Source organism: Rattus norvegicus, chromosome 4, assembly GCF_036323735.1.
Source record: "Rattus norvegicus strain BN/NHsdMcwi chromosome 4, GRCr8, whole genome shotgun sequence".
Lineage (NCBI taxonomy): Eukaryota > Metazoa > Chordata > Mammalia > Rodentia > Muridae > Rattus > Rattus norvegicus.
Window position 1 is genome coordinate 65,960,101 of NC_086022.1, and position 24,909 is coordinate 65,985,009.

The 24,909-nt window shown below is 41.4% G+C and overlaps 1 protein-coding gene, 1 long non-coding RNA gene and 1 pseudogene across 5 annotated transcripts in view; 2 read left to right on the forward strand and 1 right to left on the reverse strand.

The window, feature by feature from the left end:
• Window positions 1-13,663: 13,663 nt before the first annotated feature.
• On the reverse strand, window positions 13,664-22,169 carry LOC102554507 (uncharacterized). Of its 2 annotated transcripts, none has more exons than XR_005503520.2 (3): window positions 22,013-22,169; window positions 20,686-21,023; window positions 13,664-16,235 (listed from the first exon to the last, which is right to left on the reverse strand). It is a non-coding gene; the product is annotated as an uncharacterized LOC102554507 (long non-coding RNA). The 2 variants fall into 2 exon arrangements; XR_353247.5 differs by lacking the exon at window positions 22,013-22,169 and adding an exon at window positions 21,864-21,963.
• LOC120102763 (U2 spliceosomal RNA) lies at window positions 14,107-14,205 on the forward strand (annotated as a pseudogene).
• Chrm2 (cholinergic receptor, muscarinic 2) overlaps window positions 21,036-24,909 on the forward strand; it is a 134,993-nt gene continuing 131,119 nt past the window's right edge. Inside the window, exons 1-2 of one of the 3 annotated variants that reach the window (XM_063286746.1) lie at window positions 21,036-21,436; window positions 21,673-21,820. The gene's annotated coding sequence lies outside the window, so the exon portion shown is untranslated. Of the gene's footprint in view, window positions 21,437-21,672; window positions 21,821-22,349; window positions 22,591-22,613; window positions 23,721-24,909 lie in introns of those variants that run through there. The other 2 variants (NM_031016.2, XM_039108421.2) reach the window with 2 other exon arrangements.

Consider the following 24,909-nt stretch of genomic DNA (forward strand, 5'->3'; position numbering starts at 1 on the left):
CAAAAAAGCCAGTATAGCGAAAACTATTCTCAACAATAAAAGAACTTCTGGGGAATTCTCAATCCCTGACCTCAAGCTGTGTTACAGAGCAATAGTGATAACAATTGCATCGTTTTGGTACAGAGACAGGCAGGTAGATCAATGGAATAGAATTGAAGGCCCAGAAATGAACCCACACACCTATGGTCACTTGATCTTTGACAAAGGAGCTAAAATCATCCAGTGGAAAAAAGGACAGCAGTTTCAACAAATGGGGCTGTTTCAACTGGAGGTCAGCATATAGAAGAATGCAAATGGATCCATTCTTATCTCCTTGAACAAAGCTCAAGTCCAAGTGGATCAAGGACCTCCACATAAAACCAGATACACTGAAACTAAGAGAAATGAAAGTGGAGAAAAGTCTCAAACACAAAGGCACAGGAGAAAATTTCCTGAACAGAACACCAAGGGCTTATACAACAAATTCACCAATTGACAAATGGGACCTCATAAAATGGCAAAGCTTTTGTAATATACAAGACACTGTCAATAGGACAAAATGGCAACCAACAAATTGGGAAAAGATCTTTACCAGTCCTACAACTGATAAAGAGCTAATATCCAATATATACAAAGAACATAAGAAGTTAGACTCCAGAGAATCAAATAACTCTATTAAAATGGGGTACAGAGCTAAACAAAGAATTCTCAATTGAGGAATATTGAATGACTGAGAAGCACCTAAAGAAATCTTCAACATCCTGAGTAATCAAGGAAATTAAAATCAAAACAACACTGAGATTCCTCCTCACAACAGTCAGAATGGCTAAGATAAAAAAACTCAGGTGACAGCAGATGCTGGTGAGGATGTGGAGAAAGAGGCACATTCCTCCATTATTGGCAGGATTGCAAGCTGGTACAACCATTCTGGAAATCAGTCTGGTGGTTCCTCAGCAAATTGGACATAGTACTATCTGAGGACACAGCTATACCACTCCTGGACATATACCCAAAAGATGTTCTAACATCTAACAAGGACACAAGCTCCACCATGTTCATAGCAGCTTTATTTATAATAACCAGAAGCTGGAAAGAATCCAGATACTTTTCAACAGAGGCATGGATACAGGAAATGTGGTACATTTACACAATGGAGTACTACTCAGCTATCAAAAACAATGACTACATGAAATTCTTAGGCAATTGCATAGAATTAGAAAATATCATGCTGAAGGAGGTAACCCAAAAGAGAACACACATGGTATGTACATGTTATACTCTCACTGATAAGCGTATATTAGCCCAAAAGCTCGGAATACCCAGTATACAATTCACAGACCATATGAAGCTCAAGAACAAGGAAGACCAAAGTGTGGATACTTCAGTCCTTATTAGAAGGGGGAACAAAATACCCACAGGAGGAAATACAGAGACAAACTGTGGAGCAGAGGCTGAAGGAGAGGTCATCCAGAGACTGCCCCACCTGTGATTCCATCCCATATACAGACACCAAGCCCAGACACTATTGTGGATGCCAAGAAGTGCTTGCTGACAGAAGCCTGATATAGCTGTCTCCTGAGAGGCTCTGAGAGTGTCTGAGAAACACCAAGGTGAATGCTCACACCAGCCATTGGACAAAGTATGAGGTCCCCAGTGGAAGACTTAGAGAAAGGACTAAAGAGCTGAAGGTATTTGCAATTCATAGAAGAAACAACAGTATCGAGCCACCAGACCCCTAAGATCTCTCAGGGACTAAACCACCGACGAAAGAGTACACAGGGAGGGACCCATGGCTCCAACTGCACATGTAGCAGAGGATTACCTCATCAGACATCAATGGGAGTAAGAGACCCTTGGTACTGTGAAGGCCTGATTCCCCAGTGTAGGGAAATGCCAGGGCAGGGAAGCAGAAGTGGGTGGGTGGGTGTGTGGGGGAGTATCCTCATAGAAGCAGGACAAAGGAAAATGGGATAGGGGTTTTCCATAGAGGTAACCAGAAAAGGGGGATAACATTTAAAATGTAAATAAAGAAAATATCCAATAAAAAGGAGTTTCACATGATTTTAAATGGTCTATTGCTCACCTTTCTCCAGGGAGCAATGAATGAAGTTCTTCACATTTCAGATAGAGTACCAGCAACCGAAGAAGCCACTCCAGCCTAGTCTGTCTTAGTGAGAAAGTAAGGGCTGGAGATACAGGAACATAGCTAAGGTGTTACTCAGGGGAGCATGGGTGAATAGACAGTGGTAAGTCTCATCCCTACATGGGTAACAGTCATGAAAGGCACATTACTGGCCCTCTGCCCAGCTTGCAGGGGTTTCTGATGAGGTTTCTTCCCCTAGCACCTGTTTTCCATTTATATACATTGGGGAGGAGCCTTATGAATCTAATATCATGAAATTCCAGAGACTTAGGAATCTGTATTCTCCCTTCAAGAGGAAATTTCAGGCTTTAGTCTGGTTTTTCTTTCAGTTGCATACAAAGAAATGCATTTGACTATGACATTTTTATGCACTCATTGATCTTATTCCTTCCCTCCTCCTCCCCCTCCTCCTCCTCCCCTGCCCCTCTTCCTCCTTTTTTCCCTCTATTCCTTTGTCCCTCCCTTCTCTCCTTGCTGGTCACATTTCCCCAGTAGATCTCTTCCACTTGATGTCAGTTTGGATGAAGTAGGTCCATCCTTACACGTGTGACTTAGTAGCCAAAGGGCAGGCATGGGCAGGAAAATCCTCTTACAATGCTTGCAAAGGTGTCATTTCTGGGAGTTAAGTTGGAAGGAGGGTAGAATGAGTGAAACAAAGGTTGCTCCATATCAGTTTCAGGAAAGGGCTCTGTATGGTGAATGAAGAGTCTGAGTCAATTCCACTGACTGGGACAGTCCTACCACTCACCAAGTTGAGCTTACATTGGTCCCTTGGCCATGATGGAGAACAGTCTACAGGAAGCAGGAACTCCATGGGGTCTTGCTAGGATGACTGCTTAATGATGTTCAGTGCAGCAGATAACCTCAGATATGCAATTTCATAAGGCATTACAGTCATGGTATTGCTCATTCCCTGCAAATAATTATCTCTAACATATTTAGCATCTGAATATCATTAATCACTCTCAGCCTTTTTGGCCATGATATTGAAGTGAATGAAGTATTAAGTTTAATGTGCACTTTAAAAAATAAATCAGTTACAATTAGAAGTTAAATTTCTCTTTTCTGCTTCTACATCGATGCATAAAGACAAATCTCTATATAATGTAAAATGTACTTTTTGGAACAGTAAACATTGTGCATGTATCTTTTATTGAAATTCAGACATTACGTGAGAAAGTTGTATTGGCAGGTCACATCGACATCTCTATAGTAACAGGACCAATCAGTGACTCTCAGAGGGAAGACTTCTTGAGGCCTGGGGCACAGTGATTAAGGTTTCCTGCAGTGTTTATTAAGAGCTTCACAGATGAATCTTAAAAGCAATACTTTCTGTTTATTAAAATTTATTTCTTTCAAGATCATAGAGAATCCTCTGGGTCCTAAGCAAAGAAAGACGCATTGTCTCTTAATTAAAGAGACCAAATTTTAAATGGTATCTGGACAATCCAGAAATCTATGTGTAAAACACTGGAAGCTGAGGTTCTTCTTAATGAATGTTCTTAGTGAAAAAAAAGTCAATGAACATGGGCCTTAAAAATAGAAAAGATATAAATTGTGTGTGCATTCTGCCATGTTATAACAAGTACCATCAAAGGAGTCCTATTAACTGTCCAATGTTCAGTTTCATTATTTAGAAAGGAATGAATGGCTTGTGTGACTTCTCCATATTGTTTCTAGGGAGGTCTACTGAGCAATGGTATCACAGTGCAGTGAATCTGAGTAGCTATGGAATCAAACCAAAAACTAGAAATTGAAATTGCAAAACAAATTATTCATGGAGCTTATTCTTGGTATACTACCATTCCTTCTTCAAAGGAATTGCAGAATCTCAAGAAAATTACTCTGCATTGTCTTCAAGTAAAAATATGTAAAATTATTCCATGTCCACAATTAACTTGTAAGAGAGCTGTCTGCCCTCTTATTCATTTACCTGTTCAAAAAATGTTAATTGAACACCTTCAAGGCATCATTTTAGACTGAAGACACTTAATAACATAAAAGACTGGATCAATTATATTGTCCCTATCCTCTGAGCTTTAACTTCACCTAAATCTCAGCTTATGTACTATCATGCACTACCAGGAGTACATATTATGCAGTCAAGATTTGTGTACAGGTAAGTTTCACTAAGCACCAGTGAGTCAGAGAAAGGATAAAGTAGGTTTGGTAGGGGGAAAGGTTAAATTGAGGCTTAACAGCTACAAGATTCTCAGCAAACTCTAGATGTAACTCTGGAGCTGGTCAACATTTTCATTGCCCAGGTGAAATTAGGTAAGTATTTTCCTTCACTGGAGTAGTTTCCAGTGGAGTGGCATTTACAGCTATGAGCTAAGGGCAGACAACATTGCAGCAGCTCAGAGGATGAATGCCTAGATCTCAAAGTTTATATGAGTGATGTCCTGAGTCATCTAGGATAACAAATGTATATCCACTATGCCTTTTTCAGATGCAATTGAATAAAACCAAACACAACAAGGCATTATGAAACTTTTGTGAAGATTCCAGAAATAAATGAAGATGGGAAGTATACAGAAGGGAGAGAAAAAGATGTACAAAAGCTTTCAGGCAAGAATGCTTAAGTGACATGAACAGAGCGAAAATTGATAAGAAGTGGGGTTAGAGATCAGATGGTTCATGTCAGTAATCCTTCAGAACCATACTTCTGTGAACTCTGGAAAAACTCATATTCTATCAGGGGTAAGAGATAGATCAATAAGTAGTAAAATAAGGATTATTTATTTTAATAGTCATTAGCATTAAAAGCAGCACTTCTAAAAAACACTGTGATAGAAATTCAATGAAGTAAGCAGATAACTTTAGAATGCAGGATCAGGAAAGTCTTCTAAAATCATGCAAATGGGCAGAATCATCATTGGTAGAGAGATTTCCTAGTGTGCACAAACCACTGAGACTCATCTCAGAGTCTCATAATCCTGGGTAAACTGACACAATCTTGTCACCTCAGTGCTCAGAAGACGGAGGTGGTACTCATCTTTGTAGGAAATGTGAGGCCAGTCTGGGCTGCCCAAGTCTCCCAATTTCAAAACAGGAAAGGAAAAGGTATAACCTTGATAGCAAAATTGATATCAGAATACGTATAGAAATTACTAAACAATGCATAAAGTACATTCTCCTTATGTGTATAACAGCATGTGATTTGGGGTAACATTTGATCAGATATTTTTGGTTCTTTTTTTTTTTTTTTTTTTTTTTGGAACTGGGGACCGAACCCAGGGCCTTGCACTTCCTAGGTAAGCGCTCTACCACTGAGCTAAATCCCCAGCCCTGATCAGATATTTTTAACTATAATTGTGCTTCTCTTGTTATCTGAGTAGAAGATACTACCAATCAGACTCTTGTAGAGAGCTGACCCACCAAATCTGTGCATTCATTTTATAGGGATTAAATCAGAGTCTTAATCCATCCCAGCTCATTATATTACTTGGGCAATGCAAGGCGAATGAATGTCCACAGAACAAGATAGATGAAATGGGTCTAATTGAGCCACCATTTGTCAATTTTTCATTAGTTTACTTAATTAGAACTTGGTGAATGAGACTCAGGCAATCTTCTATGTGAGTCAATTAACTCCACACAGTTCTACAGACACTGAGGAACTGTGTAATCTCAACTAGGCTTTCAGTGCACCTCAAAATATTCTTTTAAATGAGAATAAATGTGCAAACCACAGTGTTGTACAGCAAGTATACTAAGATAATCAATATACAGTTCATATTTTCAAGAATATTACAAGAGAATTAGAGGAGAAAATTTAGAGCACCAGGCTCATTCTGGTAAGCTTTGTGGAAATCCATTAGTTGTTCATCAATTTTTAAACATTGCCTTTGAACACAAGGAGGATAAGGCATGTGAATTTAAGGCAATCCATTAATAAGAATTGTTTTAGGTGTTTAAAGTATGTTGATGATCAGCCTTAATGGTGGGTGCAAAATATCATATTAAATAGTATGTTTGTGTATTATTTTGCACAAATACCAATTATCATGTGTGATGGTTTAAATATGCTTGACCCAGAGAGTGGCATTATTACGAGGTGTGGCCTTGTTGGAAGAAGTGTGTCACTGTGGAGTGGGCTTTGAGAGAGCCTCTTCTTAGCTGCCTGAGGATGTCTATTCATCTTCAGAATAAGGTGCAGTACTCTCAGCTCCTCTAGTACCTGGATTCTGTCATTTTTTCCACACACATGCCCCCCGCCCCATGATGATAATGGACTGAATCTCACAAACAGTAAGCAAACCCAAATAAAAGGTTGCCATTTGCCTTGGTCATGGTGTCTCTTTACAGCAATGGAAGCTCTAACGATGACATCATGGTTTAAAGTGTACCCCCATAGAACCTAGTTCATATATTGAAGATTTAACACCTAGAACCTCAGAATGTTGAGTTTTTGAAGGTCATGTATTTGCCAACTTCAAAAGAAAAATTTAAGATGAAAACTCTTCAATTATGACTGACAAAAGGTATGAAAAGAAGAGATTTGAGGAAAGTATCTACTATAGAAGGAACGGCATGAAAGCATCAAAACGACCACCTCCCTACCCCCTGGAGAGACGCCAATGAGTCATTTTCTCATATCTTGAAAGGAACTAAATCTGCCAGCCTTTATTTTTCCCAGAGCTGAGGACTGAACCCATGGCCTTGGGCTTGCTAAGCAAATGCTCTACCACTGAGCTAAATCCCCAACCTTACTGTCAACCTTTTGCTCTTGGTATTTTATAGTTCTACAGATCTTGAAGCTGTGTTTTCCTGGTCTTCAGGACACTCAGTTTGTGGGACCATGTCACAGAAGCCATAGCAATGTAATACACTTAGTCTAAATGTACTTTTAGTGTCTTCCGGCACAAATGATTACTAGCTAACGCCATGGTTGGTTTACGTTTATGCTGTTATTGAGATCACCTGGAAATGAGAGGTTCAAAAACGTTCATCTCAAGGAAAACTGGAGTTGAGAACCTTAACAAATCACTATTAAATGTGTACATTTTAAGGGAACTTTACATTAACCAACCTCAGAATTATTTGGACAATTGAGGCATAGAAAAAAAGCTTAAAAGGACTGCAAGCTAAGAAAGGCTATGCTTATGACTTGAGGTGACTTTCTGGAGTTTTCCTTTTTTTTGGTCATTCTTTTTCAACACCCTAGTTGCCAAGACTCTTGTCAACCATCCACCTAGCTATGTGTATGCTTACTTTTAACAATTCTTTAGTTCTTATTAGGTGCAGCTGCCTATGGTTAGAAATTGCATAACAAAGTCTAGAAGGTTCTATGAAAAATAAAACAAAATACTCTTCATAATTACCTGATGAATTACTATGAAACATGGTATATGGTCTTTTTATGAATAGCTTTGAAGCATGGAAGATAACTCTTTGCTGATCTGTTTTTCTTCCTGAGAATATATCAACTGTCAGGATGGTGCTGAAAGGTTGGCTTTTGACTAAGTAGGTTACTATGGCTTTGCCTGAGCCTTAGAACATAAGGTTATATCAGTGCACATTTTGAGATTTCCCTGTGTAATGGAATGAATATTTAAATTTTTTTTATAATTTTCTATGTGTGAATATTTTGTTTGCATGTATATGTGTGTATGCATGCAGTGCCCTGGAGACCAGAAGAGGACATTAGTTCCCTTGGGACTGAAGTTACAGATTATTGTAAGCCATCAGAGGGCTGTGAGAGATCCCATCCTAGTCCTATGCAAGAGAATTCTGTATTTGAAGTCAGTCTCAATGGAATAAAGATTGAACTGATAAACACTCAATATTGGGACAACTTAATGATAAAAGAAAAATATCCAGATTGGAAGGACAACAATCTGAAATGCTAGTCAACAGAGTGAAGTCTCTTTTAGTGATCTATATCCTGGTGCACACACTCTTTGAAACTGTGGTAGGGGCAAAACCAGAATCTCTGACGTGTGTCTTGATCTTAATCAGACTGGAGTCCCAGCTTGCACCTGCTGTGCCCTCCCTGTTTGCCCTGTTGATCTTCCTTCCACTCAGGCTTCCCGTTCATTGCTCCTCTTTCTCTGTGCTTTCTCCCTAGGCAGCCTCAGCCTTGCCCACGGCTTCAATTACCACCTAGGAGCAAATGACTCACAAGGTTATATATCTAGCTTAGACCTTTATTTTGAGTTCCAGATCTGTATTTTCAACTGTCTCCTTGTCAGCCCTTCTTGTTTGTCTCAAAGTTCCCTCAGACTCAATGCTTTCAACATTATACCTCCTCCTGAGAGCTTTGTTCTCTTCCAGTGTTTCTGGTTTTCGCGAGGGGCAACACCACTGTAGGATCATCCTTAGAATCTCTTCTGCCAATCATATCTGTTCTTCATCAGATCTATAAATACTCTCCATCACGTCTTTTGACATTGCCATCTATTTTTCACCCATACCCATAGTCAAAACCATCTCTATTTATTATTTGACTTTGACTTTTGCTGTGTTCATGTGTCCCCTTGTTCTTTTGACCTCTTCCCAATCATCCCCTCTGTGGCAGGAATGCAGGTTTTGAAAGAGGCTTCATCACAGTCTTTCATGAACATCACTTGAATCATCTGTGAATCCCTACTGCTTTCATTGGCTCTGCTCAACCATGCCTGCCAGACACGCCCTTTCATGAAGATATAGTCTGCCTACTCTGCTTGGATTATGTTTTCTACTAGCTGTGTTCTCTCTTACCACAGACCATTTGACTGGCCATTCACCTATCTTTTTGTCTTCACCTGATTAATCTCTACTCATCTGCCTAACATCAGCTCAAACTCCATTCCTTCAGGAAACCTAGCCTTGAGTTTTCAGTCAGATTCAAATACCCTAATTTTGAAATTTTGGTGCAAGCTGACCTTGATTCCATTCTACTACCATCATTACAATTTTCCAATTAAATTGTCTGGTTATTTACTTTACATTGTAATTTATTTTGCTCAATATTCTACTTTTATTTTTCTATGATAGGAAATATTATGATTACTCAATAAATGCTTGTTGAAACGTAAGCCGACATGGTATCCTATCATCTTGATATAAAATTATGAGTACGCGGTGTGGCCGAAGTGGCTCAATGGGGAATGAATTTGCTGTGCTTGCTTGAGTCCACAGAATCCAAAATAACACACATGTTGTATCCCAGTGCTTCTATGGAGAGATTGGAGGCAGCCACAGGGCAATTCTCAAATGCTCACAAGCCAGCTGGATGCTTGTTTGCAGTTGTTTGTTGTATAAAGCAAACACCAGAGAGAGGTTGTCTCAAACAAGATGGGATAAAAGGACCAACCACCAAGCATGCCTCTTTATATCCATAGATACTATATGAAAAGCACGTATCCACATTCACATACAAATATGAGCATGCACACAGGTGCATCAATATCATATACATAAACACACAGAGATAATAACTTTGATTACAGTAGAAATATGGTGACAAATGACTACATCTAAAAAAATCATTCTAGAGTAAGAAATAATTGAGGATCTGATCTGTATGTCAAGAAAGAGCTCTAGATGCTGGGTTATAACATGTATCATATTGTAAGCCACTATCGTATGAAGAAATGGGAGATGTTAGATGAGAAATGGGGATATATGCTGCTGGCTTTGTCCTGAGCTATGTCTTCATCCAACTTGGGTCACGGTTGCTTGGCACTATCTCGGGCCATGCCTGTTGCCAGCCAAGAGCCTTTAACATATGAATTTTTTAACATAAATATTCTCCCACCATAACTTGCCCTTGCTCATTCACTATATCATCTAGTTTTTGCATCCACTTCAGATTCTGGTACCAAGCTTTCCTGATCATCTTTTTTAAATCAGAAGAGGATAATCTGTAAGAACTATCTTGGCATAAATATCAAAGTTTATCCCATGTTCTCACTACATATCCACAGTGGTTAGTAGAAATCACCCAGTGATCGACAGTTGGACTGCTGGCATTCCCAACACTATTGTGAAATCAGAGGAAAGAAAAGCCTCAAATGTTCTCAAACTGGTAATAATAGTGTCCCGTCAGTACTACTCATGGCTCAGAAAGAGATCCGATCACACAATCCTACCCCTTTGCTCCAATGAGTGAACTATGAATATTTCACAAGCAACATTACAATCAGTTTTGGTAATTTCTTCATCTACTTGTGAATATTATGTTTGTTGTTATCATTTGGTTAGTTTCTATCCTTGTTACTTTTTCAGCTTTACTTTCCTGAAGAGGCCCATGGAAACACACTCTATCCTGGTTTACCTGTATTTCTATCATATGGGCCATACATAGCATGGGGGAGGCACTGGAAAACGAAATGTTTTAAGTGCAAGAATGAATAATTCATGCTGGTGAGTTCAAACTCACCTTCCACTGAGTGAGCTCAGTTTGTGTTTTAAGTCAGCATTATTGTTGGTGTACAAAGACAGGCCATAAGGAAGGATGGCATTATTCAAGGCAACAAGTTGGCAGACAGAGAAACCTGGAAAAGTAGTTCACACTTGAAAAGTTCACAGAAGCTACATGCCATACGCAACTTTAGGTCAAAGATAATTTAGCACCGTGGCTCCCTATGGGGTTTAACAAAACCCCCATGAGAGAACTCAATAATGATCAAAGAGCTACTTCACAACAAACGCTTTTTAAAAATATTTCTTTGTCGATCTACAATTGGCAAAATCGCTCCCTCAATCTCTGGGGTCTTAGAAGAGGTGAACACAGAGAGAAAGAAATCCACCCACTGGACCTTTCGACCCCGATTGTCCTCTATCCAAGGTACTGACCCAAAACTTGAAATAACGTCTGCACTGTCCCTAGTGCTGAATGTTTACTGACAATGAACCACTTTTCCAAAAGTTCGTTGTCCCTCTTAACTCTCCCGGAAGGTTTGCTGTTATTACTAGACTTGACGTGAACATTTAAGAACAGTACTTGGCACGGTCATGGCTCCCAGTAAATTAAGGCATCTACCTGCAAACCTTGTTCCGTGATTTTAATATTACTAAATCATTTCGGGGGAATTTTAAATCATGCAAACTTCTGATCTTAAGTTCATAATTATTAAGTCAGAAATGAGCCTCATGGGGCTAAATTCAGGTTTTCACAATGACTGTTTTTCTACGGGCTTCGTGAGAACGTTTTCTCTTTTATATTCCCAGCTAGAAGAGTTATAGGCTGTTTTGAGCTGACAGCTTTTTCAAACTATCAATGACCAGCCTTTTTCACATCACTTCACTCGAATTCAGATATTAAACTGAATACTTAATTTTAATGACACTGCTGATTACCTTGAACCCATACAAATAATTTATCTGCTTTAAAGTTAACTGGTTCACAGACTTTATTTGCCCTTTAATTTTTATTTATTTATTTATTTATTTTGGAGTGCTATGTATGCTAACATAGTCACAGTTTCCAGGGATTAAAATGGAGAAGGCCCATGAGGAGGCACTATTCTGCCTACCAGATTTGCTAAGTAGAATCATTTCAGATAATGAAACAATGATGAAACTAGTCACAAGAACATAATAGACAGTTTCTGCCTTTAAAATATGTGTTTATGCTTATCTCAGTGCAGGGATGTAACAAAATATCTCAGTCATCTGAAATCTCTTAGAATACAAAGATGGCCACATTGCCTTATTGTAGATAAGGAAAGTGAAACATTGGATGAATTAAATGGTTTATCTAAGGGCGTGTCCTATGGAAGAATTCAAACTATGATTCAGGTCATTTTCTGTTTATCATAACTAAAGCCCTTTATTTTGGAAAATAAATAGACCAAATTAATAAATGTTTAACCCCCTTACAGAATAAAGACTAAACACAAATTTGACTCTCTGAAAAAAAGTTGACACTATAGAATGTGTGCACGGTGGTGTGTGTGTGTGTGTGTGTGTCTGTGTCTGTGTGTGTGTGTGCATTGCGTGTGTGTGTGTCTCTGTGTGTGTGTCTGTGTGTGTGCATTGTGTGTGTATGTGTGTGCATTGTGTGTGTGTGTCTGTGTGTCTGTGTCTGTGTGTGTGTGCATTGCGTGTGTGTGTCTGTGTGTGTGTGTCTGTGTGTGTGTGCATTGTGTGTGTGTGTCTGTGTCTGTGTGTGTATGTGTGTGTGCATTGCATGTATGTGTGTGTGTGTGTGAGTGTGTGTGTGTTGGTAAAGTGATCATTACTGTAAGCATGGACTATGTGGAATACTCTGATATGCTGTGTGACATACAGCATACGAGAAGCGGCATTCTAAGATGTGCCTCAGTACATACTCACCCTGTCCATATTATTGTAGCAAGAGAATACTATGTGTAAAATTTAGCCTTTGTGTGAGAAGCTGAAGTTCACCATTTAAAGCCTACCTCATGTCCCAGATCTGTACACATAACGGGCCTGTTTGAAGAGTTATTTTAAGTGAGCTGAGATGGTCAGTATTGAGGTAACACTTGAGCATTGGTCATGGGCATTAGATTTAGGAGGTGAACAGTGACTTGATATCTACCCTAAATAGTCGTCTACTCCATGCTGCTCCAGATTGTGCTGAGATGAATTATCTATGTTAGGAAAGCACTTTTGCCTGAGAGCTAAACAAATGCTCTTTATGTTTATATACAATCACATAGAAGGACTTAAAATATGCTGTCTCCCTGGTAGTGCCAAGCTCTGTGAAACAGGCATGGAAGGTGCTATATACATACATCTTTAATAAAGCACTCGGATTAATGTGTATGGTTCATTGTGAATCCCTTTGGAGAGAAACCGGGCACACTCACTGGTTTATGGTAATAGATTCCGACCCTTATCCTCAGTGACTATCCTGCCAAACATTTCAATTCTCTCCTCTACCCTGTCCCAACACACCCAGACTATTTTGAGTGCATTCTTTTCCTCTGTGCCATCAGGTTTCTAAAGAAGTTGCAGTGCCATTACACAGGGGAGAAGTTGAGCAAAGGGAAGGGAGCAGGCACATTTTCGCAGTCATTCTGTTCTTGGTGCCTACTTTCCCTAAGAGCTACCTGCAGTGGGCTTCAGAGATGCATTTGAGCAGATTAAAATTTGGGTTTAGTATGAGAACCATGCTGAGTTTTTAGAAGCTTAGTACAGGGGCACAAAATAGGAATGACTCATGTTTTTGCTCAGACTATCTATGTACTTTGAGGTTAACATAGATGTTTTTCAGTGGTCTTTTATGGGTCATGAGCAGCAGCTCCACTGGGACATCTAATGTTCCTTAGTAGGTGCCCTTTCCGTGACTTCTTCCCAAACATACTATCTATTGTCCCTCTATCTATCTATCTACCTATCTATCTATCTATCTATCTATCTATCTATCTATCTATCTATCTACCTACATATCTATCTATCTATCTATCTATCTATCTATCTATCTATCTACCTATCTACCTATCTATCTACCTATCTATCTATCTATCTATCTATCTATCTATCTATCTATCTATCTATCATCTATATTTATCTTCTCTATCTTTGTGTGTGTGTGTCTTCTATTCTCTTTCCAGCTGATAAAATGATATAACAATGGTTTAAATTCATTTTTATTTTATTTTTCATCTTTTAATTCAATGCTTTTCTTTTCATTCATAAGTTACATTTACTTTACATAGCTCCAGCTTATAAACAACTATCAATTATAAAGTCTATAAGGAATAAAGAATAATATAAGAAAATTTTTTGACTCTCACATTTCAAACAGAGCCACATCTATGTAGTCACGGTAAAACAAAAATGTAGCAGCATGACTTTAAAAGGAAATGTTTGTGAATAATCTAGGGCCAGAGAAGTAGCTCTGCAGCTAAGAGCATGTGCTACCCTTCCAGAAGACCTGGGTTCGATTCCCAGCACCCACAAGATATCTATAACTCCAGTTCCAAAAGATCTGATGACCTCTTCTGGCTTCAGGGGCCACTGCATGTACATATTACACAGACATACATGGAGGCAAAGCACAAGTACACATAAAGTAGAATAAATATTTGATCGCTTCTCGGCCTTTTGGCTAAGATCAAGTGTAGAATAAATATTTGAAAACTTTTAAAAAATTTGTATTAGCATATATAGAATTTTGTAGACCCAAATGTTAAACTCAATAACAAGTACCACTTCTAGCCTAGCACAAGTTTTAGAACGTTTCCATGACAAGCATCATGTTTTCTAGAGAGATTTTGAAAACTATCTTCTGCAACTGTTGAGCTTTAAGCAACTAACTACATTACACAGAGTTGAATCTCAATAAGTAAACAGAAAATCTAGCTTGTCCAACGGAAAAATAGTCCATTGTACTTACAGCCTGGGTATAGTTGACTCCACCCCAGATTAGACACAATTATGGTCAAGAAATTGTCCAGTAATAATTTAAGAAGGGGTAATATATCTACCACCAACAAGTATAGTGCCAGAATTTATGGTGCATATCACCTGGTGACAATACAATACTTCCTAGAACCAAAAAGTCAATTGAGTAATTGGGCATGAGTGAATGCTTATTCACCATTAAGGGTTGGAAAACATGCTCAAATTAAGAGATGGGAAAGAAGAAAAATTGGGAACCATCGATTATGGTGCCTTAGTTTATGCAGTTTTAGTATTGGCTGTGTTTTAGACATGGTTCCAGTTATTAAGAAAATGGATATTTCTCATTGTTGATGTTTTTGGGACCCAGCGATTGTTGAAGTCCTTTCTGTGACAAGTCAAGGTTGTCCTCTGCTTCAGAATAAGAATTTCATTCTTATTCATTGATGGTCGGTCAAGAAAAACAGGTACTTAGAACCCATGGCTTATACAAGACTGTTGAGTCCATAAAAGTAAAGAAAGGGAATGAAATACAGTATTTACTGGCAGGACTTGGGATACAGTATTCCTTTCCTGCCTAAATAGAACGTCCTTGATTCCAACCACATAGTTCTTGATAGTCACATAATATATATTATTTTTATTTAGGCAGTCGATAATACCTGAATGGAGAGAGTGGGAATTTGAAAAGAAAAATTGCAGTTTAGCCCTAAAAACCAGTCTATTTCTTACATATTAGTAGTGCTCCTCCCTTACATTCCTCTCCGATATTTTCCAGCAGATGCTGACATCAATGTGATGGCATAGAATTGTCCAGCATCAGAACCTGAGTGGCTGACCTATCACTCTACCTTCAATTTCTTGTCCTCCATTTTCATTCTGTCATGTGTAACTGTTAGTCAACTCTGGGACAAAATGGATAGAATCCGTACAGAACATTCTCAGGGATAGTCAAGCAAAGAGAAAGTATGAATCACGGTTGAAGATAGACTTCTAGCTTTTTAGTTCATTCTGTGAGAGAGGGCTCCAGTTCTTAGTTGCCTTGCCCCATCCCCATGGCCATTACCTAATTAGAACAAACTATAGCAACTATGCCAAGTGTCTTGTTCAAGAGAAATTACAGAAGTGTCCATGTATGAGAAACACTCATTGCTATATAAGCAGTGTTTACTTCTAAAACACAAACATTTTAAAGTTAATAAGCAAGAAGCATATAGAAGAGATCAGAAATATACCCTAAAAATAGTGCCTTGGGTAGAGAATGTCTATCCTATCCTTGATTTATTCACTAAGTCATAGAGATTAGACCATGGTACTCAATGACTGGTGTTTTACTTGTCCTTTCTGACTGCTATAAAACAAGGGCTTGAGATCTTCCTTTGTGGCCACTGACAATGTCTCTAACTTTGGCTCCTTCACTAATTTGAATATTTAAACAACCTTCATTGTCCATAAGATCATACTTATTTCAAGCTTCCACATTATTTGTACAGTATCGGCCAGCTAGACATCACCCCTAGAATCAGCTTCCTGATGTACAAGTAGCATGGCCTCTTTCTGAAACCTCCATTTGTAGCATCGGATATTTTATCTGTGGTTCTAAAGTAGAAGAGGTTTCTTTTTTCTCTTCAGTTAGATCTAAAAATTCTTGGTAGCTTCCTATCATTGATAGGTAAGAAAATATTGCCTGTCATTCAACATTTTGTTGAATTCATTACCAGTACCTTAAATCCAGTTTGTGGCAAGCTTCTGGAGTACACTTTTTCTGGAGAATCCCTCTGACAGTCTTAGACCCGCTCACTTGCGCTTCATAGCTCTGTTGAAACAAAACATAGCAATGGCAGCTTGTTTACATAAAATTGTTCAATAAGAAATGTTTTCCACCAAGCCACAGACACTGTGTATCCTGTACCCGGCATCGATAACACAAGAGTACATTGTGTCTGCTATGGAGTTCGCGTTGACTCGGTAATCGTTGAAGGCATTCAATGATTACCAATACATGTCTATTCACCATCCTTTTAAAATTAACTCTCTTACCAAGGTAAAGTTTGTTAATGGAGGAAGACCTTGTAGACATGGAGAACACATATCGTACCTAGGGCTAGGCTGCTTTACTCACTTCCCTGGGAATTTATAAAATGCTACCCTTGAGACCCCTTATAAATGAGGTCCTCAATCCATAGACCCAGTCATCTTGTAGATTAAATGAGGAAGAAAGAACGTGTTCAGCCTGTATCTTCTTGGCACAGTAAATCAGGGTAGGTGTTAGTGCTTGCTTCGTTAGGCACTCTACGAGGAGAGAGTGTTTCTAAGGTGAAAAGATCTGCATGCGGTTATGTTACTGATCATATACAATTGAACATTTTGAAAAATGTTCTTTTCTGCCTGAGAGTTATCTCAGTCACTCTGAAATAGAAGGTAAATGGAGTTTAGTGAGGAGAATTTTGGGTGCTGCTATGGTCCCCAAACACACTTCTTCACCTTCTTCACCGTAGGTTTGCATCTCCAGCTCTCCCTTGATGACCCATGGCTAGCTTAAGAAACTTGTCTGTTATATGAGCTGAGAAAATACATAACTCTCATGGGTAAAAGATTAGTTTGTTTGCAGTTCGACAGAAAGCGGGTTTCCCTATGGACTAAGTTGGTGTTAAGCATTCTTGGAAGGCTCTTTTGTGTACAGAGTCACTGATTCAAATCATCAGGGAATCTTGTTCATAATGCAAGAACAGGACTCTTTCCTTTGAACTTGCTAGAATCCTAGCTCCACCTGAAATTCCAGCATCCAATTTAGACTTCAGGAAGAGAAATTTAGCTTGTCAAAAGCTATGCTTGGAAATGGATGCATCTGGGACTCCTTGGCCCCTGCCTTAGGGGCTTACCTCTCTAAATGGGTCTTGAGCTTGGCCTCCTGGTGGGAGCATACAGACTAAATGCTCCTCTGGGCAACCAGGAATCTCACCTGTCTGTTTCTGTCTGTGTACTTAACACTGACTTATCAGCAGCTGGGTAACATTTTGTAACATTGGGCCCCTCCTCCCCCACCATTTCCTCCTCTTAATATTCCCTATTTGGACCAGAATGCTGCATTTTAAATATCTTAGGCTCAGCAGCAGTAAATGGTTTTAGGCTTTGGATGACACTATCAGGGCTGAGACAGGATGAGTTTAAAACATCTGTGATGCCAAACTTCCAGGAAAAGGGGGGTGGGGGAGGAATAACAGAACATTGTTTGTCAGACTGTCACTAAACATTGTCACTCAGAATCAGTTCCATTTGTGTATGAAAACTTCAGCTACAGGGTATGCAAAAGAAAGGCTTAGGATTTTTCTATGACAAAAGGACATCATCTTTTCTAGCTAAAGAATAGGCGCTTTTAAATTACCCTCTGGGAGGGTTCCTAGGGAAAATAAATAACTCTAAGAAGAATGGCATGCCTATTGTAGGGGCTGTTACTGAGCTTTTAAAACAACAGAATTACCGAGAAAAGCCCATTTCAAGTGGCTGTCACTGGAAGACCCGCTTTGAACCCAAGAATGTTAAATTCCAAACTGAATCATGGAAAAATAAAAGTTCCCTAAGTGTACATTTGAGGAATCAACCTGCTTTTCCCTAAGCCTCTAGCTTCTAAGCCTCCCTTGTGGTTCCCCTCTTTACCTCTAGGAACAGTTCTATGGGTGGGAGTCTCGGGGCAAGAAGATCTACTCTAGTTCATTTTCCTCCCAGAAGCCAAGACTTGTCCCGTGTGTTTTCTCAGATCATTAAAAATAGAAAAAGAGGAAGGGGGGCAAATGTATGGTTGCCAGGCCTGGTGGGAAATCACCAGAGTTCAACTCACCCTACATCCACTTACAGTGAGGAGGTGCTGATTTGCGCATCTAGTAAGGACTGAAACCTCGTTATTCTTGCACTGAAATCACCATGGTGCAGTAAAATATATGCCACGTCTTCAGGACTGGGACCCAATCAGATCCCTTCTTCTGTTACTGGTGACCTTGTTTCTAGTCTTATTCAGAAGTGAACTATGTCGGAAGATTCAAAGTCATGCCCTCTGGGCATTGGCGCTCCTCATTGCCTGCCTAGAACTAGTGCTATAAGGAGGTAGGTGATGAAGTTTGGCTTCACAAGTGGAAATTACTAATTTATTAGAGTGCTTTGAGGTGGAAAATAGTCATGCAGATAAAGGAAAACCCACAGATGCATTCTACAAAGTCTTTAAAAAAGCACTTTTGAAAATGTTCCACACCAAGAGTTACTAATAAATGCAAACGCTATATTCCTGGGGTGAAGGAACTCTTTTATCTTGGAAAGCGAACTTGTTTAAGAGATGGAAATAAAGTGCTCAGAAAACGCACGATCATTTCCTGTACAGAAAGAAACTAGAAGGGGGAAAGACTGAGGCTCCCTGGGGTCAGTGTGATGATGGATTATGTTTAACATAATGTTTATCACTCTGGTGGACAGCGTCCTTGGTTCTGCCAGCAATGCTCTCTGGTACACTTTCAAAGAGGTCACAGGCATGACCCAGGAATCCTAACTGACAACCTGCAGCCATAGCTAAATTGTCGTGTGCCCCCCCAAAAAAATCTGCTGAGAACTTCACAGCAATTGATTCTACTGTTCTATGTAAGAAATCTAGAAGATACCCACTTTAGAGACTAAAAAGCTGACATCCAAGTACTTAAATAGTTTCATCACTTCAGACAGTGAGTGGCCAAGATACAAGTATACACAGAAAAGCTGTTCTCAGTAATGACTTAAGAAAATGGACAGTATTGATGCTCGCTTACTGAGAGTGTCACTCTGTTGCTAGCTCCTCACAAAAGCCTGACGTGTTTGTGAGCCTTTGCTGGCTATTTACTTACTTCCCCTTTTGGAATAAGTAAATGCTCTTAGGAAGAACAGATTCACGATGGGAAGCCAAAACAGAACCAGAGTCCAGGTTAATAAATGCCTGGCTTTCTTCTTCATTGCTTGTCAGGAATCTATTATTCTTTTTTTTTTCAGTGTGTGTGTGTGTGTGTGTGTGTGCCAAGCATACACACATGGGCATTCACAAAACCCTCAGGCCTATCATGACAAGGTGGATTTCTGAAGGCTTTTAAGAGCTAATAGCAGGTGGAATGTTTGTGAACTTATTTTCTATAGTACCCAACAGAGGGGGGAAAAATGAAAATAGAAATCAGATGCTTACTGACTGAAACCCAGTTCCGGGGTAGGATGAGAGCAGTGATGTTCAGAACTGCCTTTCTCAAACCAGACTAAAATGGCTGTATGACACAGAGGGCAAAGACATCCCATCGCCAGCCTTTACCCCAGGATAGCTTTCACCAAACAAAATTGAGTTTGTGTCAGTCCTACTTAGGCAAGCTATAGGATTTTCATTCATCAATGAATTTGTATCAGTGCATAATCTATTGTCTTGATGGTAAACCCCTGCACAAAAGCTTCGCGTGGGCATTTCTTCTCAAAGATGGGAAACTTAGAAAGAAAAGGAACCGTGGCTTTCATTGTTACGTTTGCTCCTTAACACCCAGCAAAAGGACAGGGGAACAGGAATTGAGCTGAATTCCATTGGGCATAAGAAATAGCAATTTCTCTGTCTCTGGGATCAAAAAGGAGATCTTCTTTGCTATTTAAGGTTTCAATGATTTCTTCTTTAATTCTATTTGGAAATGAAAGGCACCTCCTGTATCATGTATTTATGTCATCAAATACAATATACATCACCAAGAGCAAGTGCTGTCCTCAACTGCACTTTAGAATAGTTTCATCACAATATTATCAAACAAGGTTCAAATAATTGGTGAACATTTGGGAAGAAGTTTCTCATTAAGATAAATAAAACCAGGGGTTGGGGATTTAGCTCAGTGGTAGAGCGCTTGCCTAGGAAGCGCAAGGCCCTGGGTTCGGTCCCCAGCTCCGAAAAAAAGAACCCCCCCAAAAAAAGATAAATAAAACCATGCTCTAAACCCAGGAAGTAGCCCATGCTCTAAACCCAGGAAGTTCGCCAGCTTTTATTTCCTCAAAGGACAGCAAAATCCCACCTCACCATCTATCACCAAACCAGTATACTCTCTTAACTACACTTCCCTTTGATTGATGGGACACAAACGCATTGGGACAAAAAAAGCAAAGACAGATAAATAAAAATCTGTTTCTTTCTAATACATTAGTCACCATCAAAGGAATAAACAATCTGAACACTTCTCCAAGACTATATATTTAGTACAAAGTATATTGCATTTATTCTAACATTTCCCCACCTGGAAACACAGGTCTTAGTGTCTTCTGCAAGCAACAAGCCTTCTTCCCAATGTGCCCTGTCACCTTTGTAGCAACCCGGCACTTGCTGGCATGGGAACTAGGGGTGGTCATGGTGGTGGTGGTGGTGGTGGTGGTGGTGGTGGTGGTGGTGGTGGTGGTGGTGGTTGCAAAGGTTGTGGTGTAGAAATTGCAGATGAAGAGCTGGGCTCTGGGGACGGACATGGAGAGATGCAGGAAAGAGCTGAGAGAGAAAGCTGTCATATTTGCACAGAAGAACCGCCAAATCAGAGCGCAGAGAAGATTTCATTGGCGGAGGCTCCTTCAACGGCAACTAATCCTGTCAGAACGAAAGAAAATTGTAAATGCTCTCTCCAGAAACTGTCCGCCCATTTGCAGCTAATCAAACACAAACGCACAAATAGAGACACCACTCTCTTGCTCTGCTGCTACACACAGCGGGTGAGGGCGAGGAGACCAGTTCCTGGGAGCAGGCACGCGGGGGCACAGACACACTCACTCGCACACACGCACACACGCACACGCCAGCCTGCGGGCTTGGCCAGAACCCTGAAGTCGCAGATCCCACTTGGAAATCGCCAGAGGCGCTGGGAGAAGTGGAGGAGCGCAGCTCCCAGACACTAATTAGTACTTCTCCAGCGCTCGGGTGAAGAAATGAAGCTCGCCCAGCTCTTCACCATATCCAGGTCTCCTTTCTGTGCCGGTGCCCACAGTCATCTCCCTGAAAGCCAGGTTTGAAAGTCTTATTTGCCTATGTTTTGGGGGTGTGATGCTCAGGGCGGCGGACAGATGCAATTTAACTCCAGTCTGAACAGACCACCGGGGTCCCAGATTAGCCAAGTGACACGACCGAAGTGAAATGCCCCGCAGCCTTCTCTGAGCCTTGGGGTCCGCAGTCTCCCCGCCTCCCTTGCCCCACCCGTCTAAGTGCGGCGGCGACAACTAATCTTTCGCTTTTCTCTCGCAAGATCCAGGGAGAAGGCAAGCGGGCAGTCAGCTGAGGACTCTAAGCAGTACCGCTCGCTCCCAAGCCGGTCCAACCTGAGCCCGCCAAAGGCTCCTCGCTCCAGCCAGACTCTACCAGATCACAGCCCCGGGCGACTAAGTCAACGACAGGTAAAGGCGCTGCTATACCACCCGGTTCTCTGATTGTCCGTACCAAGGGCCCGGTACCTCGCAGCTCCTCCCAATCACCCGACCCTGGCCCCAGAGGGTCTGGGTTTGGAAGAATTGTTTGGTGGTCCCCGACACGTGCAGGTTTTCTAATGGAAACTTTGGCATCTGGGGCTTGCTGGAGAGGATACGTACCTTGGCGGGTCTGAAAGAAGGAGGGGTTTCACAGCTGGGGCGGGGGAAACCATTTGGGGTAGCTAAGTCCAGTGGAATGTGGCAAAAGCAGCCTGTGAGCACCGATACCCCAGTATGGCTCTTTTTGAGCTTGGCAATCCCCCCCGCCCCCCGCTGTCACAGACTCTGCTCCTCTTCAACCCCCCACTCTAGATGCTGCCGTGGGAAAGGCAAGTAGAGCTCAGTCTCTCCTGCCGCTCACCCTCTCCCCCTTAAGCCACCCTTAAACCCCAGGGTCTGGGCACACTGCATTTAGGGTGGAGGCCCCTCTCGCCGCCACTCCGTCCTCTGACTCCGCCTTGGGAGAGAACCTTCCGGTGAGGGAAGGGAGACAGGTTTAGTGCTATTGTCCCCGGACCTTGGCCGGGGTAAAAAAGGTTGGGGAAGGTTCCCAGGAGGAGAGAGAAGGGAGTCCTCTGCAAGCCTATTCTCCTCCGCTGGCGCACAAGGTTGATTGTCCACTGTGGCTGAGGAAAGGGGCCCCAGCCCAGAGCTGATGAAGTCTCGGACGCTGCAGGAGCTTGGCCTCCCAACTCATGGTGGGTACTGTACCACTCTGCGGGTCTTAGAGGCTAGCTGTGCTGCAAATGACCTTTAATGTTGGCACCTGCGGAGCTAAGCTATCATCTCAAACTTGTGGCTCTGGGAGCGTCTGAGGTGCGGTCCAAACCGGGTTGCAGATACAAAATACAGTAATTCCACCTGTGCGCTCCACCCTTTCATGTCCCTGGGGTGTCAGAAGCCTCGCAAGCAGGGAGACTTCCTTTGTAGAGCGCTCCAGGGTTAAGAATTCACCCAAATTGACATCTATGGGGGCGCGGTGTGTGTGTGTGTGTGTGTGTGTGTGTGTGTGTGTGTGTGTGTGTGTGTGTGTGTGTGTGTGTGTGTTGGGGGGGATACTCTGCCTCTGTCCTTCCACAGTATATGCATCCACCTTTCTATCTCCGGTCTTTCTGCGCCCTTAAGGCACTTCTGAGCCACTAAATAGTCCAAGGGAGGGTCGATCAGTCTTTCAGTCCCTTTATGTGATGCAGACTCTGGAGCTTGTGTGCAAATGCCCACGGAGAGAAGTACTCGCTGCCAAGAGCTGGGAGGAGGGCAGAGAAATGGAAGTAAACGCTGAAGGCAAGTAAAATTGCCCGCTGACACATCACCCAAGCTGCCCTGTCGTGTTCTTGTGTCACTTCAGGGTCCCCGCGAGTCTGTTCCTGCAACCCCATTGCTTCAGAGCTTCCCTCCTCAGGAATCCCCATGCCTCTGTGCTCCAGGTCCAGACCCTCCCACGCTGACCTTCCATTACTCTCTACTCCGTCTCTTTTTCTTTTTGTCTGGTTTTGCTTCCCTCGTTCTTTCTTTTACGCTGGGTGGCAGTTGGTATATGGAAATCTTAGGATGCTCAGTCCCTCCAGCATAAGCAGCCAGCAACACAAACACACACCCCAAAGCTCTTCTGTACACACACGCATTAGCGTTCCAGCGCCTGGTCACCTTTGGGCATTCCCTCAGCATCTGCAGCTTCTGTCATCATTGCTGAGGCTTCTGCCTCAGCCCAGCTGAATGGAGAGAGGGAGCTGATCCTACTCCCCGGAGAAACCTCAGGACAATCAGGCAGACCTTGGGAATTTGAGGTAGAAGTGCAGTGGAGAGACTGCTGGGGCAGTTCAAAGAGGTGAGCATTCCTGTGGGAAGCAATTTTCCCATCCCGATACAGGCTGTCTTGACTCCCTGTCAGGACTCCTTGTCTTGGAGTCCAACTAGTTGTAATTGTTTTTTTTCCAACCCTCTGATGGCTGAGTACCGGAGTGGGCCTGAACCTTCTTTCTCTTTCTTGCAATCGGCACATTTCTGGACTCAGGGTTCTTTGCTCAAAAAAAAAAATCAGCTGGACTTATAAACTCCATGTTAACTAACTCTGGATTGTGGGGCAAAGGATTTTACGATGTTTTCGGCAGACAATTAAATGCATGAGCATAAACTGTCTTGATAAGCATGGGGTGGTTATGTTCTTTTCACTGCTAGCAATAACAGGAATCTTTATACCCATACATAGAAGCTTCTCGTGAACAGGCGTCCCTGGGTCATCGTGAAGAATTTTGCAAAGACACCTATGACTGTAGAGATAAAACCAGTCGATTTAGCCAAGACACAGTTTCGTGCTGAGAATTATACGGGTTATAATTGAGAATGGACATCTTTGAGATTGTTGTCAAAGGTGGAAAAACTTTATGCCAATGCTGTAACAGCTTTCCCTTAGGAAAGGGACTAAAGAGTCCCTTTAAGACCAGATCGTCACCCCGTTACTGAAAAACACGTTGAAGTTTTGGCAATACAATTGATAAACAACTCCTCATCAACTCCATGGACTTCCGAGGTGAAATAATATCCACAAATGAGTTTCAAAATCCAAGACTCTTAAAGGCCTGGAATATCTCCTCAGGTTTGTCTCTGGCCTGAAAGTTGCGTGTGTATAATGGAGTGGACATAGGGGACAGTTGAGTTGTAGGACTGGGAAGTAAGAGGAGGCTTCCTGACAGATGTTTTGGTCAGCCTGTGAAAGGAGAAATGATGTGTGCTTATGTAAGTGTGCCTGAGGGTGCCTGGAGGGGAACTGGAGGAAGAAACTAGGTAGATGGCAATATCCCTATCATAGTTCAAGTGCATGGGAACCCAGAAAACATGCTTGGAGCTCTTCAGTGACTTCAGAGGCAGCTGTGGAGGAGATTAACAGTTAAAATATAGAAACTGTTCCTGCAGTGAGCTCCCACAGGCAACCATTGGGAGGGGGGGTAAACTGTCTTTAAAAATAAAACTAACGAATTACTCTAAAAGTGAATTTATCTCTTTCTTTTTGTCCAGAC